An 11959-nucleotide genomic window follows, 5' to 3' on the forward strand; every position below is an offset into this window, starting at 1 on the left:
GAGAGAGAGAGAGAGAGAGAGAGAGAGAGAGAGAGAGAGTCCCTGAAGGACAGATGTTACCAGAGGGGGCGCAACTGGCACTGTTCTAATAGCTGTGGTCAGACTGGGATGTGTGACAAAGCTTTTCCTGGGGAGACATCACACTAGATAGCGATCCCACTATCTAGTAGAGTGCTACTGGGTTCCTTACAGGTGTATGGGCGAGAAGTCACAGCAACAGGAAGGACACAAAGACAGCTGTGTCAGCAAGGCCTACTCAAGCATGGGTGACAGCTCACAACTATTAGGAACTTGGGGCACACTGCAGAGCCTACAGACAGCAGCTCAGCAGGTTCAAAACTGTCCTTTCCAAGGGACTCTGAGCTAAACCTCTTCCAGGTAGCTCAGCTGGTTTGTTTTCTTCTAGGCAGTGGACTGGTCTCAGAGTCTTTACAGCTCAGCTTTCCTTCTGTCTGAGAGTTATACTCCGTTTTTTTTTATTGTTTACTGTAGCGGGGAGGGGCCTAGTGAATCTGCTCAGTTTCAGGGAATTCCTGAAGCTGTTTTGGGGTTATTTACCTTCATGTTTAAGGCACTTCTCCACAGGATGGAATGTCTTAGTCTCAGAGGATGCTGTTACACAACAGACTAAGTTGGGAGGGAAAGGAAGTCACTAGAGATAATCTGCCCCCCCAGCCCTGCTCCTAACAATTTGGAGACCATTTGGAGATCTTTTTCCTCCTTCACAGTACCGCCAAGAGAGAGAAGAGGTTCCAGGAGGCTCTGTCCAGGCCCAAATGGAAAGGCGTCTTGTCCCTGCTGTAACACCCTGCACTAGGAGGGAACAACGAGGCTCAGGGTGCACAGGTCTCCCTTTGTGCGTCCCCATCCCCACTGCTGTGACGATGAGTAAGGGAGAAGAAGAGTCTTCAGATGTCACAAAGCTCAGGCATCCCGACCTCAAAAGTGGTGTGCTTAGGCAGAGAGGAGAGACATGGAGACACAGGGAGAACAAGGTGAAGATGGAAGCAGAGAGAGGAGAGACTGGCTGCAAACCCAGAAACACGTGGGACAGGAAGCTGAGAGGGAGACTCTCTCTTCCCTGTCCTGCCTTCCTTTTTTCTGTCCTCATTCTCCTGCATCCCCTCCTTCTGAGCCAGGGTCTCACAGCTTTGTCTCTTGAGTATTCGGATCACAAGTATGTGTCACCACCCAGACTTGGGCAGTGCCTTTTCCTTGGTTTCTATGTTTTTATCTGTGTGTACAGTGTGCAAGAGCTGTGGCATGCAAGAGGATATCACAGGATAGCTCAGTTCTCGCCCCCTTCCGCAGTGGGTTCTAGAGCGCAAACGGTTTGCATGGCAGGCAGGCTTCCTTCCCCACTGAGCAGTCTCAACAGCCCACACAGGTATCTTGAACAGACACAGAGAGGAGCCCCAGGCTAGACACAGTATAGAGGAACTAGCAAGTCCCCTAACGGGTAGGCACATGTGGTGGCAGTCCGAGAGGGGACATCAATCAAACACCTGAGAAAGGACAAGTGGGAGACCCTGAGTCATGTGGATGGGACTGGTTCCTCTGAGTTAGTTTGTTGAGATGTCAGAAGAGGACAGACCTCTAAGACTGACCCCATTCTCGCCCACCCTCTCTGAGCCTCCCTCTGTCACCTGTGGACCCCTGCAGTGTGAGCTCTGCTCACCCAGGCTGACATGCCACCTCTGTGAGCCCACACTGAGGTTAGTGGGGAGAAACCAACACTACTGCACATTTTCCTTCTGCTGTGTGCTCTGAGCTTGCGGAATGCGTGCAGATGTGATCTTCCGCCACACCGTAAACCTGAGAAGGAAGAGGTTAACTGCCACTTCAGGGGTGGAGAAACAAGGGCTCAGGGAACAGAAGCATCTTGGCCAAGGCCATCTGGATACAGACTGACTGGCCCTTGGAGCTCATCCTGCCTGGCCGTATCACCCAGTGTCTTCCTAGCAGGTGGCCTGAAGTCTTGTTGGGCATTTGGGGGACCATATCTCTAAGGACATCCTGTGTCCCTATTTCCACAGCTGGCTTGGGCTTAAAATGTTTCTACATCGACAGCTGTCAGTCTGACTTTCCTGCGCTGTGCCACTCCCTCCCTCCAGATCCTGTCCCTCGTCCCAGCAGCTTGCCCCAGCAATTTCACTGCTGTAACCAACCAACCAACCAACCAACCAACCAACCAACCAACCAACCAACCTACGACAGTCTCCCACTGCTGGTTCCTGGCTTAGTTCCTCCTCTCCACCCCAAGGCATCCCATACTTCCCAGGCTCTACATTTCCCTAGGTTGCAGAGAAAGTCAGAAACAACTCCTAGCCCTGAGGACCCGGGTCTACCCTTCAACTCTGCTACTTACCAGCCTGTGACTGTGTGACCTTGGTCAGGTCGCTTTCCTCTCTGGCTCTCCATTTCCCCAGTATGACGCTGTGAGTTGAACCCAGTACTCTCCAAGTTCCGCTCTGTGTCATCTAGGCCAGCAGGCCACTCACTTCTCTCGGCCCTGCTCTCATCTTCCTGGGCGCTCACCATCCCTCTCTCCCTGCTCCACATGGTGTTTAGGTATCTAGCTTCCTACCTACTACTGATATGTGTGTGTGTGTGTGCCTGGGTCTATGGACTTGTACCATACATGTTGGATCCCTTGGAACAGGAGTTACAGGAAGGTGTGAGCTGCCTGATATGGATGCTGAGAACTAAACCTAGGTCCTCTGTAAGAGCAGAAAGTAAGAGCTCTGAACCACTGAGCCATCTCTCCTCATGGTGTTTTATCATTCAGCGAGACTCTGAACTCCCTGAGAGCAGGGGTGGGGATGATACCGATGTACAGGACTGTCATGAATTAAGGCATGCTGATGGATTAATCAGCAAGGCTCACATGCATTTAGCTTAGGAGCCTGCTTTTCTTTACAAGGTGCACATACCTGCAGAGGGTGGACTCTGGGTGGGCACTAGGCGTCTCTGTTTACCTTGGCTGCTGGTAGTGAGGTGTGTGCCCATACTGTGGGTTCTGAGCTTTGGCAAGGAGTACACTGAGGCCTCCCAGAGAATGCTGCATCTACCTTCTACCTCCAAAGCCCATTCCTATGCCACAATCAAAAGACGGTATCAGAAAACGCACAGGGCTAAAGGTTCTTCTGTTACTGCCATACCTGCTTGGGTGGGGGCAGCCCTTGCTCTCTCCTGCCAATGGCCTTGGCAGACAGAGTAGGGATCTGCATCTCCATCTAGTGGATTCACCCGAGGCTGAGCACAGCGTGGAGTCCATTTCCACTCCCTTGTCACACTGTGGTTTGCAGAAGATACTTGCATGTCTATGTGGCTAAGACACTTAGCCCTTGAGCAATCAGACCTAGGAGTGCAGGGGAGAAATAGCTCAGTTGGTAAAGGGCTTGCTTTTCAAACATAAAAACCTGTGCTCCACCCCACGGTTCACGTTTAAAAGGGACAATGGGCTGGAGAGAAGATTCAGCAGCGAGAGCACTTGCTGCTCCTTTGGAGGACCAGAGTTCAGTTCCCAGCACCCACATCAGGTGGCTCACAAACACCTGAAACCTGGGGGATTCAACCCCAAAACCTTTTATTCTGGCCTCTGTGGGCACCTGGACACACAAGGCACACAAATTGAAAGGAAAAAAAAGTCAGGAATCAGTGGCTCATGCTTGTAACCCCAACACTGGGAGGCAACGACAGGTGGATCCCTGGAGCTCACTGGCCAACCAGCAGACATGAATGCACACAAGCACACGGCATACACACACAGAGTTACGAGAAAACAAACCCAGCCATCAAACTATAAAGTAAGGTGCCCAGTGTTAGTGATCTGGGATCTATAAAGGGAGCCGAAGGCAATTCTCTCCAACACATCCCAGTGACTCCATTCAGAAACAGACCTGGAAGGGGCCGGGGCTTTGTGCAAGGTCAGAGGTGAGTGGAGACTAGGGCCTTGGAGTCTGAATGCCCAGCCTCCTATTGGTGTCCTTACCTGCTAGCAAGACAGGGCCGCGAGCAGAAGGGAAGCGACTAGAGGGAGGACCAAGGTGTCTGTCCACTGCCCACTGGAGACTTTTGGATTGATCCCGGGGCTTCTGCCTGCAGTGGGCAGGAGGAGGAGGAAGTGGCTTTGGGTTGCTCTTCCGCACCTGGAGAGCCAGCTTCCAGATCCCTGGAGCCAGGTTTCTTTTTTTTCTTTTTTTCTTTCTTTTTTTTTTTCGAGACAGGGTTTCTCTGTGGCTTTGGAGCCTGTCCTGGAACTAGCTCTGTAGACCAGGCTGGTCTCGAACTCACAGAGATCCGCCTGCCTCTGCCTCCCAAGTGCTGGGATTAAAGGCGTGCGCCACCATCGCCCGGCTTTGGAGCCAGGTTTCTTTGTCTTCTGTGTCCCTTCATTCTTATCTCTCTGTCCACCAGCTGGCAGGGGATCTTGCACCTTCCAGTCTGGGAGCCTGGGAACTGGAACTAGGAGCTCTCCGAGAAGAGTAGAGGGTTACCAAGGAATCCGTCTTAGGTGGACTGACGGCAGGGGTCATAGCCAGTCAAGGGTCAGGGGCCTCACAGCTGGGGAGAGGTGGGGCTTTCATGTCCTGCTGGCTGCACCTGCAAGGTGGCTTCTGGGCTCCCAGGCCTCAGATCTAAGGGTAGGGGTAGTGTGGAGTACCAACCAGAGGGTACAGGGTGCGAGAGAGGACCTTATGCACCTCAGATTCCAGCTAAGGGGCACCTGAGGCTGAAGAGACAAGGCTTTGGAGGTGAAGAGGCCCAGGGTTCAGGACTCCAGGCCTGGCGCGGCCAGGGAGCTGGGAGGGGAGCCCATCTCTCGGCTCCTCCCCGGGGCCGCCCTGCCCCGCCCCGCGCCCGGACAGCCTGGGCGGGGACCCACGGCGGGAGGGCGCGCCGCCTGGTGCTCCAGGTGCAGTTCCCACGAGCCTGGGGGCCACGGTGGCCCTGGAGGAGTGGCCCGTCTCCAATCTGCCCCTGCCGTGTCTCTGCGCCCTGTCCACTGGACGCCAGTGAGCCTCAGAACCCAGGTAACTGAGGGCGGGACTCGGCCAGTGTTCCCCACGGGTCTCCGTTCGCGTGCGTCCATCCAGTCCATGCGCTCCTTCTCTCTGCCGCTGGCCGCGGAGCGCGGGTGCTGCTTGGGGATGTGTCTTGAAAAGTTTGCGCCTGGACGGCGGTGCATCAGGCGACTGCTAAGGGAAACACTTGCCACCCGCGCACCCCGAGGAAAGAGGAGATGCCTCTGCCCCAGCCTCTCTGAACATCCAGTTTTTCTCCCAATTAGAGCAGCCAAGCACCACCCTCCTCATTCTGGCTCACCATCCCTGAAAAAAATCCTGGGATGGGAACTGACAGTTGGTAATTCCTACGCCTTAGGGATGTTTATATCCGAACTTCCCGCCTCCTCCCCACGGGACACACTCTATGAACCAGTCAGTGTGCACGGAAGGCACAGTTTTGTGCCCAAGGAGGTAGGTCTGCACTCTGATAAAGAGAGTGCACGGCCACATGAAGCCGTCTTCTCCCGTCCCCTCCCCTCTGTCTCGTTCTGTTGGTCAGGCCGGGTCCTCGTGGATGCCCATCCAGGCACTCTCAAGACCAAGTCTGATGAGCCTAGGTAGTAAGAGGGGCTACAGCCTGCAGATGGAGAGACCCAGAGCCCATTAAACCCTCATGGGTGTGCCCACAATGGACTTTCTTCCTTCCGTGAGAGAAGGGCTCACTGCCTGGTGGGGAAAGGAAAGCTGCTCCTTCCCCCAGAGTCAGAGAGAAGAGATGGGGGAGGGGGGCTGGGTGGAATCTAAAGCAGCCATCATGGCTGACATGAACACCCCTGATTTCACTTTCCCCCAGGGACAAACCATGTAGGCAGTAGATGAAGAAAGAAAGGATGCCCCCAAAGTCTAGGCATTTGGCTCAGGCACAGTGGTGGGCCTCAACCGCAGCCTCCAAGACCAGGTTCTTCTGTGTGCTAAGAGATAACTAGGCTTGTTTAATGCAGTGGGGAGGTGCTTACGGAATCAAAAGACAACTTGAAGCAATAGATAGGTTCTCTTCTCCCACCATGTGGGCTGAGGATTGAACTCAGATTGTCAGGCTTGGTAGCAAGCACCTTTACCCGGCAAGCCGTCTCTGCATTCTGGTTGTGACCTGCAGGGACCTGTTTCTCCTTGGGCTCCCCTGCAGTTCAGGGGTGTACAAGGCAAGGGCACCTCCAAAAAGAACTCAAATCCCCTTAGGAAGCACTGCCAAGCCCCAGCCAGCCCTTTGCTAAGCTCCGCAGAGAGCAGAAGGCAGGACCGGCATTCCCTCCTGTAGCCATAGTGCTTGGCATAGACAAGAAACTTGGCCAGAACAGCGTGAGTTAACCAGAAACAGCTGAGTTTTTTTTTCCAGCAGGCAGGCCTTTGCCCTTGAAGAGCAGGAAGGACATCGAAACCTAGGACCAGAAAGCTGCAGACACAATCCCAGATGCCTTCACACCCTGCCCCTATGTGGGGCAACTTCTATCTTAATCCAGCAAATGAAACCATTATCGTTAATCCCACTATTGCGGGGGCAAGGAAAAGCAGTGTGCTGGGTGAAGTGGACAGCCAGTGTGTCCCTCTCCTGAGCTGGAGGATGAGAGACTTCGTCCCACCTTGTAGAATTCTTTCCCACTCCTCAGGAGGTCTCATTTGGAAACATTAATGCCATTGCCTTTTCTTTATTTTTTAATATTTTTAAATTTTTATTTATTTTTATTTTATGTGTATTGGTGTTTTGGCATGGGTGTTGGGTCCTCTGGAACTAGAGTTACAGATAATTGTGATCTGCCATATGGGTTCTGGGAATTGAACTCGGGTCCTCTGGAAGAGCAGTCAGTGCTCTTAATCACTGAGCCATCTCTCCAGCCCTGTCATTGCCTTTCTTTGATTCTTACCAGCCTGGCAGGGTTGCCAGGGATTAGGAAAGGAACTGACTTTTCTTACCTCAGTTTCCCCTAGTGAGAAATAAGGTTTTATGAGCAAGTGGGTGCTCTAAAGTCATCTGTAGGCTGCGGAGTAAATCCAACGGGTGGGGGGTGTGTGTGTGTGTGTGTGTGTTAATCTGGCTTCTCTAGGTGGGCTTTATGTTTCCCTTGAGCAGTGACTGCATTTCGGTGTTCCCCAGAGAGCAAGCCTCATCAGGAGCATGGAGCATATAATGGCTCCCCAAGAAGTATTCACTGATCCAAGACAATCTCTACAAGAAGAAAAATTTCCCTAATTCATGAGACCTGGAGAGCCTTGAATCCCTTGACCCTTACTTCCCTGTGTATGGATAGGGGAAGACAAGGGCCTGGAGAGAGAAAAAGGGACTCCCAGAACCCAGGCAAAGGCCCTCAGGCTGGCTGCCCTCAGTCACCTACAGGGATCTCTCTATGAGCTGATGGCCACTGTGAGGAGCAGTGGAAGAGTCCCAGTGAGGAGGGATCCCAGCTTCCTAGGGAGGGGTGGAGGCTAAGATGAGCTGGGCTAAGTGACCAGGCTGGTGGGGAGGGGGAGCTCAGAGGCTCCCCTAGGTACATAGGAGGTGAGCCTGGGGGCAGGGGTGAGACACACCCTCATACAGAAAGCGGTTTTTCTGCCTGACCCTGATAGGCCCACCGTGAGCTTTGGCTTTTTGCCCCCAGTCCTGCCTTTGACCCTAAATAGCTCTGTTCATTGTCTCAGCACTGGAATGCACCTGCTGAACCTTGGAGTTGTGGCAGGGCGTGCAGGAGCCTGACCTTGAAGAAGGTGTACTTTCCTAGCTTGCTGGGGTAGTTGAAGAGGAGGAGGATTGGGCCAGGCAAGGATGCAAAGTAAGGCTTCACCTGAAGAAATAAGTCAGGGTGGGGCTTCTTCCATATCTGAGGCCATTGTAGGCCTCCCTATCGGTCTGCCATCCTTGCCCCTAGCCACCCTCTGTGGGGAGAGAGTAAAGCGATGACTGAGATCTGGTTTTCTGTCCCTTTGCATGTTGGCTTTCTCCTACAAGTCTGACGGCTTTCCACCACAGGGGATGGAAAAGTACGCCTATTGCAACACTTGGTGAGTCAGTGTTCACTCTGCTGTCTAGTGTCTGGCCCTCACTTGGAGACAGTGTTGACTCTTTGGAGACAAGGACAGGGATAAGCCTGGAGATTGTCGTGAAACTGTGTGGGCTGGAAGAGGGGAGCCATCACAGGTAAAGATACACTCACTTTTTGGGGAAAAAGATGGTGTTCCCCAAAGTGGTGGCCCAATTTCATCCCAGTCTCTGATTTGCCTGTAAGTTTTTAACCTGCAGTATTCTCCTTCCTTCTGACCTTGACCAGGCCAGGGTCACCTACAGCAGGTTCTGGACTGTTGGAACCTCAGAAGAAGAGTTTCCTGAGCCTCGGGCAGGGCATTTTGCCCCCTAAGGTCATCCCCTTTGGTTAATTAGAAGCTTTGTAGCCAAGGTGGCCTATACAACTTGGGGAATTCATTGGGAGCCTGTCAGAGATATGGAGCCCAACCCCATAGCTTCTAGATCCCAGAGCCCAGAATCCAGCTGCTTCAGAAACCTGCCACTGGCCTTGCCTATCTTCCCAGCAGCCGAAGGCCAGTGTGGCTGGCAGAAAGCCCCCTAAAGCTCTGGTTGTCCAACTGGAGTGTGGCATTGGACCTGTTTCTGGGTCTCAGTTTCCTTATCTGTCAGAGTAGCTTGGATTCTATAACGGTATCTTGCCCTTAGCACTATTGCCGTTTGGAGGAAGAGAGGAGGTGTGCCATAGTAGGTCTTTCCCTGTCCCCTTCGCCTCTTACAATAGTGCCATCGTATCACATCTTCCCTGAGTCATATATGTGTGTGTATCTACTATGTATGTATGCATGCAGTACCCGTGGAGACCAGAAGAGGAGTCAGATCCCCCTGAAACTGGAGTTAAAGATGGCATGAGCTACCGTGTAGGTGCTGAAAACCAAACCTAGGTACTCTGGAAGAGCAGCCAGCACTCTCTTGGAATATATATTTCCATCTCCCCTGGTTGGCTTCAGATTCACAGAGATTTTCCTGCCTCTGCTGCAATTAAAGATGCGTGGCACTATGCTGGGCTTCTGAACCCCTTTTGACCTCTGGGAATGCCTCTGGACATCACCAGATGTGCCCTGGGGCAGCAGCATCACCTCTGGTTGAGAAGGGCTGCCTTAGATGGTCTCTGAAGACCTTCCTTCCCGTGGGATTTCTCTTGGTACAAAGGGCTTCCGGCTAGGAGTGTGCCCTGTGCAGGAGAGAGAAGTAAGTCAGAGGGAAGGCAAGGCTGTTTAACCTCCTGCTGAGAGCCAAGGCCACACTCTCTGTGCCTCTAGACCTCTAGTTACGTAAGAAGGAGCCATGCGTGTGGTCCGAGCCCCACCCTGGGGTCAGCGACCTTCCAGTGCAGGCAGCATAGTGATGAATTCTGTGTCCTACTCCACATTCCCCTCTCCTTGCCCTGGGAAGGGGCACAGGAAGTGGATCAGCTCAGCAACCACACGAGAGAGGGCCGAGTGCCCTTTGAGATGCATGCTCACGCCCCGACCAACCTACCCGGGCTGTGTTTTGATTATTCCTTCCATGTTAGCTGTTTATTAACTCTGCCCACGGAATCCCCTTCTGACCTTGTTGCTTAATGGAAGGGCAGAAGATTTATTTTGGCGGGGTTAGGCTTGGGTGCTGCGGTTGTTGACGAATCTTGGAAGTAAATCACAATTGCTTTGGGCTGTTCGTTCTTACCGTCTTTAAGAAGAAACTCAGCTCTGGGCTGTGGCTAGATACTGGGAAGGATCCTGGGAGTTAGACCTATTCCCCGGGCCGCAGAAACCCCCTAATCCAAGGTATCTGTCAATGCCCTGCCCAAGTGTACAGAGGAGGGCGTGGCCAGCCATGAGGTCCCCTGTGCTGGAGGGAACTCTACAAGAGTAAGTTCCTTTAGGGAGGAGATGGTGACTGTGTCAGAAACTTCACAAGAGGGAGGGATGGGGGCAGGAGTGGTTTTGTTGTTTGTCTCTTTGTTATTGTAGTAAAACACAGAATATAGCATTCTCCTTTTGGCTGTGTGTGTGTGTGTGTGTGTGTGTGTGTGTGTGTGTGTGATGCACACCTGTGGCTGCCAGAAGTGATCCTTAGCTGTTACTCTTCAGGCACCATACACCTTGCTTTCTGAGATAGGTTTTCTCACTTTTATCTTGAACTAAACAAGCAGGCTAGGCCTGCTAATGTTGAGATTACTGGTATGCACCATCATTCCTGGCTTTTTTTTATCTACACAGGTGCTGGGTATCAACCTCAGGTCCTCATGCCCACAAGGCAAGCACCTTACCGGCTAAGCCATTCCCCATGCCCTGTTTTGAGACTATTGAAAGGTACAATTCATTGTCACTAAGCACATTTACATTATTCGACAGCTGTCACCACCATCCAGCCCCACAACTTCATCATTTGCCAGTTAAAGCTTTGCACCCAGTAAACACCAGCTTCTCACTGTCCAAGCCCCTCTCTAATTACCCCTCTGCTTCCTGTCTTTGTGATTGACAGCTAAGGGTACCTTTATTAAGCAGTGTGAGTCTCTTTTCTGTGGCACATAATACAATACCACAATGGCCTATGTTTTAATGAGAAGAGGTTTATTTGGTCCACAGTTCTGGCTCAAGGTCAAGGTGATTTGTCTAGTGCTGATCCTTCTGACTGCCAGTCTGGAAGCAGTACAGAGCATCTCCTGGCACCAGACAGGAAGCGTGCCACTGTGGACATGTCTTCTCCCCATTTTCCTGAGAGCTCGCTTGAAGATTCTAGCAGAGGGCACAGATACTTGTATGCCCTTGAAGAATGGTCTGCCTTTGAAAGATGCCCACCTGCGGAGCACAGGGTGGGCAAGACTGCGCCCTATGTTGTAAGTGGAGTAATCCAGTATTTGTCTGTGTGACTGACCTCCCAGCTGACAGCATCCTCATGGTTGGTGCAGGTTGCAGCCTGAGCTACAGCTTCCTTTGGAGGCAGCTAGGGACCACATTCCGTGGGTCTGCTCTACTGCCCTGAACACCTGGGTGGCTGCCATCCTCCAGCTACTGTGGGTGATTCTGGGGTGAGTCACGTAGGCGTGTAGCTGTTGAGTCCTTGACTTTGACCTTTGGGAGTATATGCCCTGAAGTGGAGCTGCAGATCATATGGGAAGAATAAATACATCTAGAGTTTTGTATGCGTTCTTTAGATAGGCCTGAGCTGGGTGAGATAGGCTCAGTGGCCAAACGTATTTGCTACCAATCTTGAGACCCATGTGGTGGAAAGAAGAACAGACTTTTGCAAGTTGTTCTCTGACTTCCGAATGGTGGTTGTGATGCACACACACACATACACATATACACACACAAAAATTAATAAATGCAATTTTTAAAAGTTAAGCCTTTTGAGATAGGCTCTCACTATGACTCTTAGGCTAGCCAGAGGCTTGCAGCCTTCCTGTTCAGTCTCCATAGTGCTGGAATTACAGGCATGTACCTAAGTTTAGGACGCTTCGAGGAGAGATGTTTGACCTTGGCTTCAAGGATAAATGAACTCCCTGGACATCTAGGGGGTAGACAGGAGTAAACTTCCAGCTTATGGCCTGGAGTGAGTGGCACACAGGCTCATGTGCCTGGCATTGGAGGCTGCGCCAGAGGCAAGTGTAGTAGGAGCAGGTCGGGTGTAGAGTCTTGCTTCCAGCTAAAGAAACTGGGCTCTACCTCATGGAAACTGAGAAGCAGTGAAAGAGATCTCTGGCAGGAAGCCATGTAGGCTGATTGCCATCTTACAAGGATGGAGCTGGAAGTGATAAAGCAGGTGGACTGGGAGGGAAAGAGGCTGGAGGCAAGAAAACCATACAGGCGGAAAACCAGAGTGCTCACATGAAGTCTGGGGAAGTAGTGGCTGCTCAAGGGTGCTCACAAGCCCAGGGTGGCAGTGGCTG

General features: G+C 52.2%; 1 protein-coding gene across 1 annotated transcript in view; it reads left to right on the forward strand.

Moving 5' to 3' along the window:
• Positions 1–4936: 4936 nt before the first annotated feature.
• Positions 4937–11959, forward strand: part of Paqr5 (progestin and adipoQ receptor family member 5) — a 74550-nt gene continuing 67527 nt past the window's right edge. The window contains exon 1 of the mRNA XM_013346483.2: positions 4937–5036. The gene's annotated coding sequence lies outside the window, so the exon portion shown is untranslated. The remainder of the gene's footprint in view (positions 5037–11959) is intronic.

The sequence above is a fragment of the Microtus ochrogaster genome, chromosome 5 (assembly GCF_000317375.1).
Source record: "Microtus ochrogaster isolate Prairie Vole_2 chromosome 5, MicOch1.0, whole genome shotgun sequence".
In the NCBI taxonomy this organism is placed as follows: Eukaryota; Metazoa; Chordata; class Mammalia; order Rodentia; family Cricetidae; genus Microtus; species Microtus ochrogaster.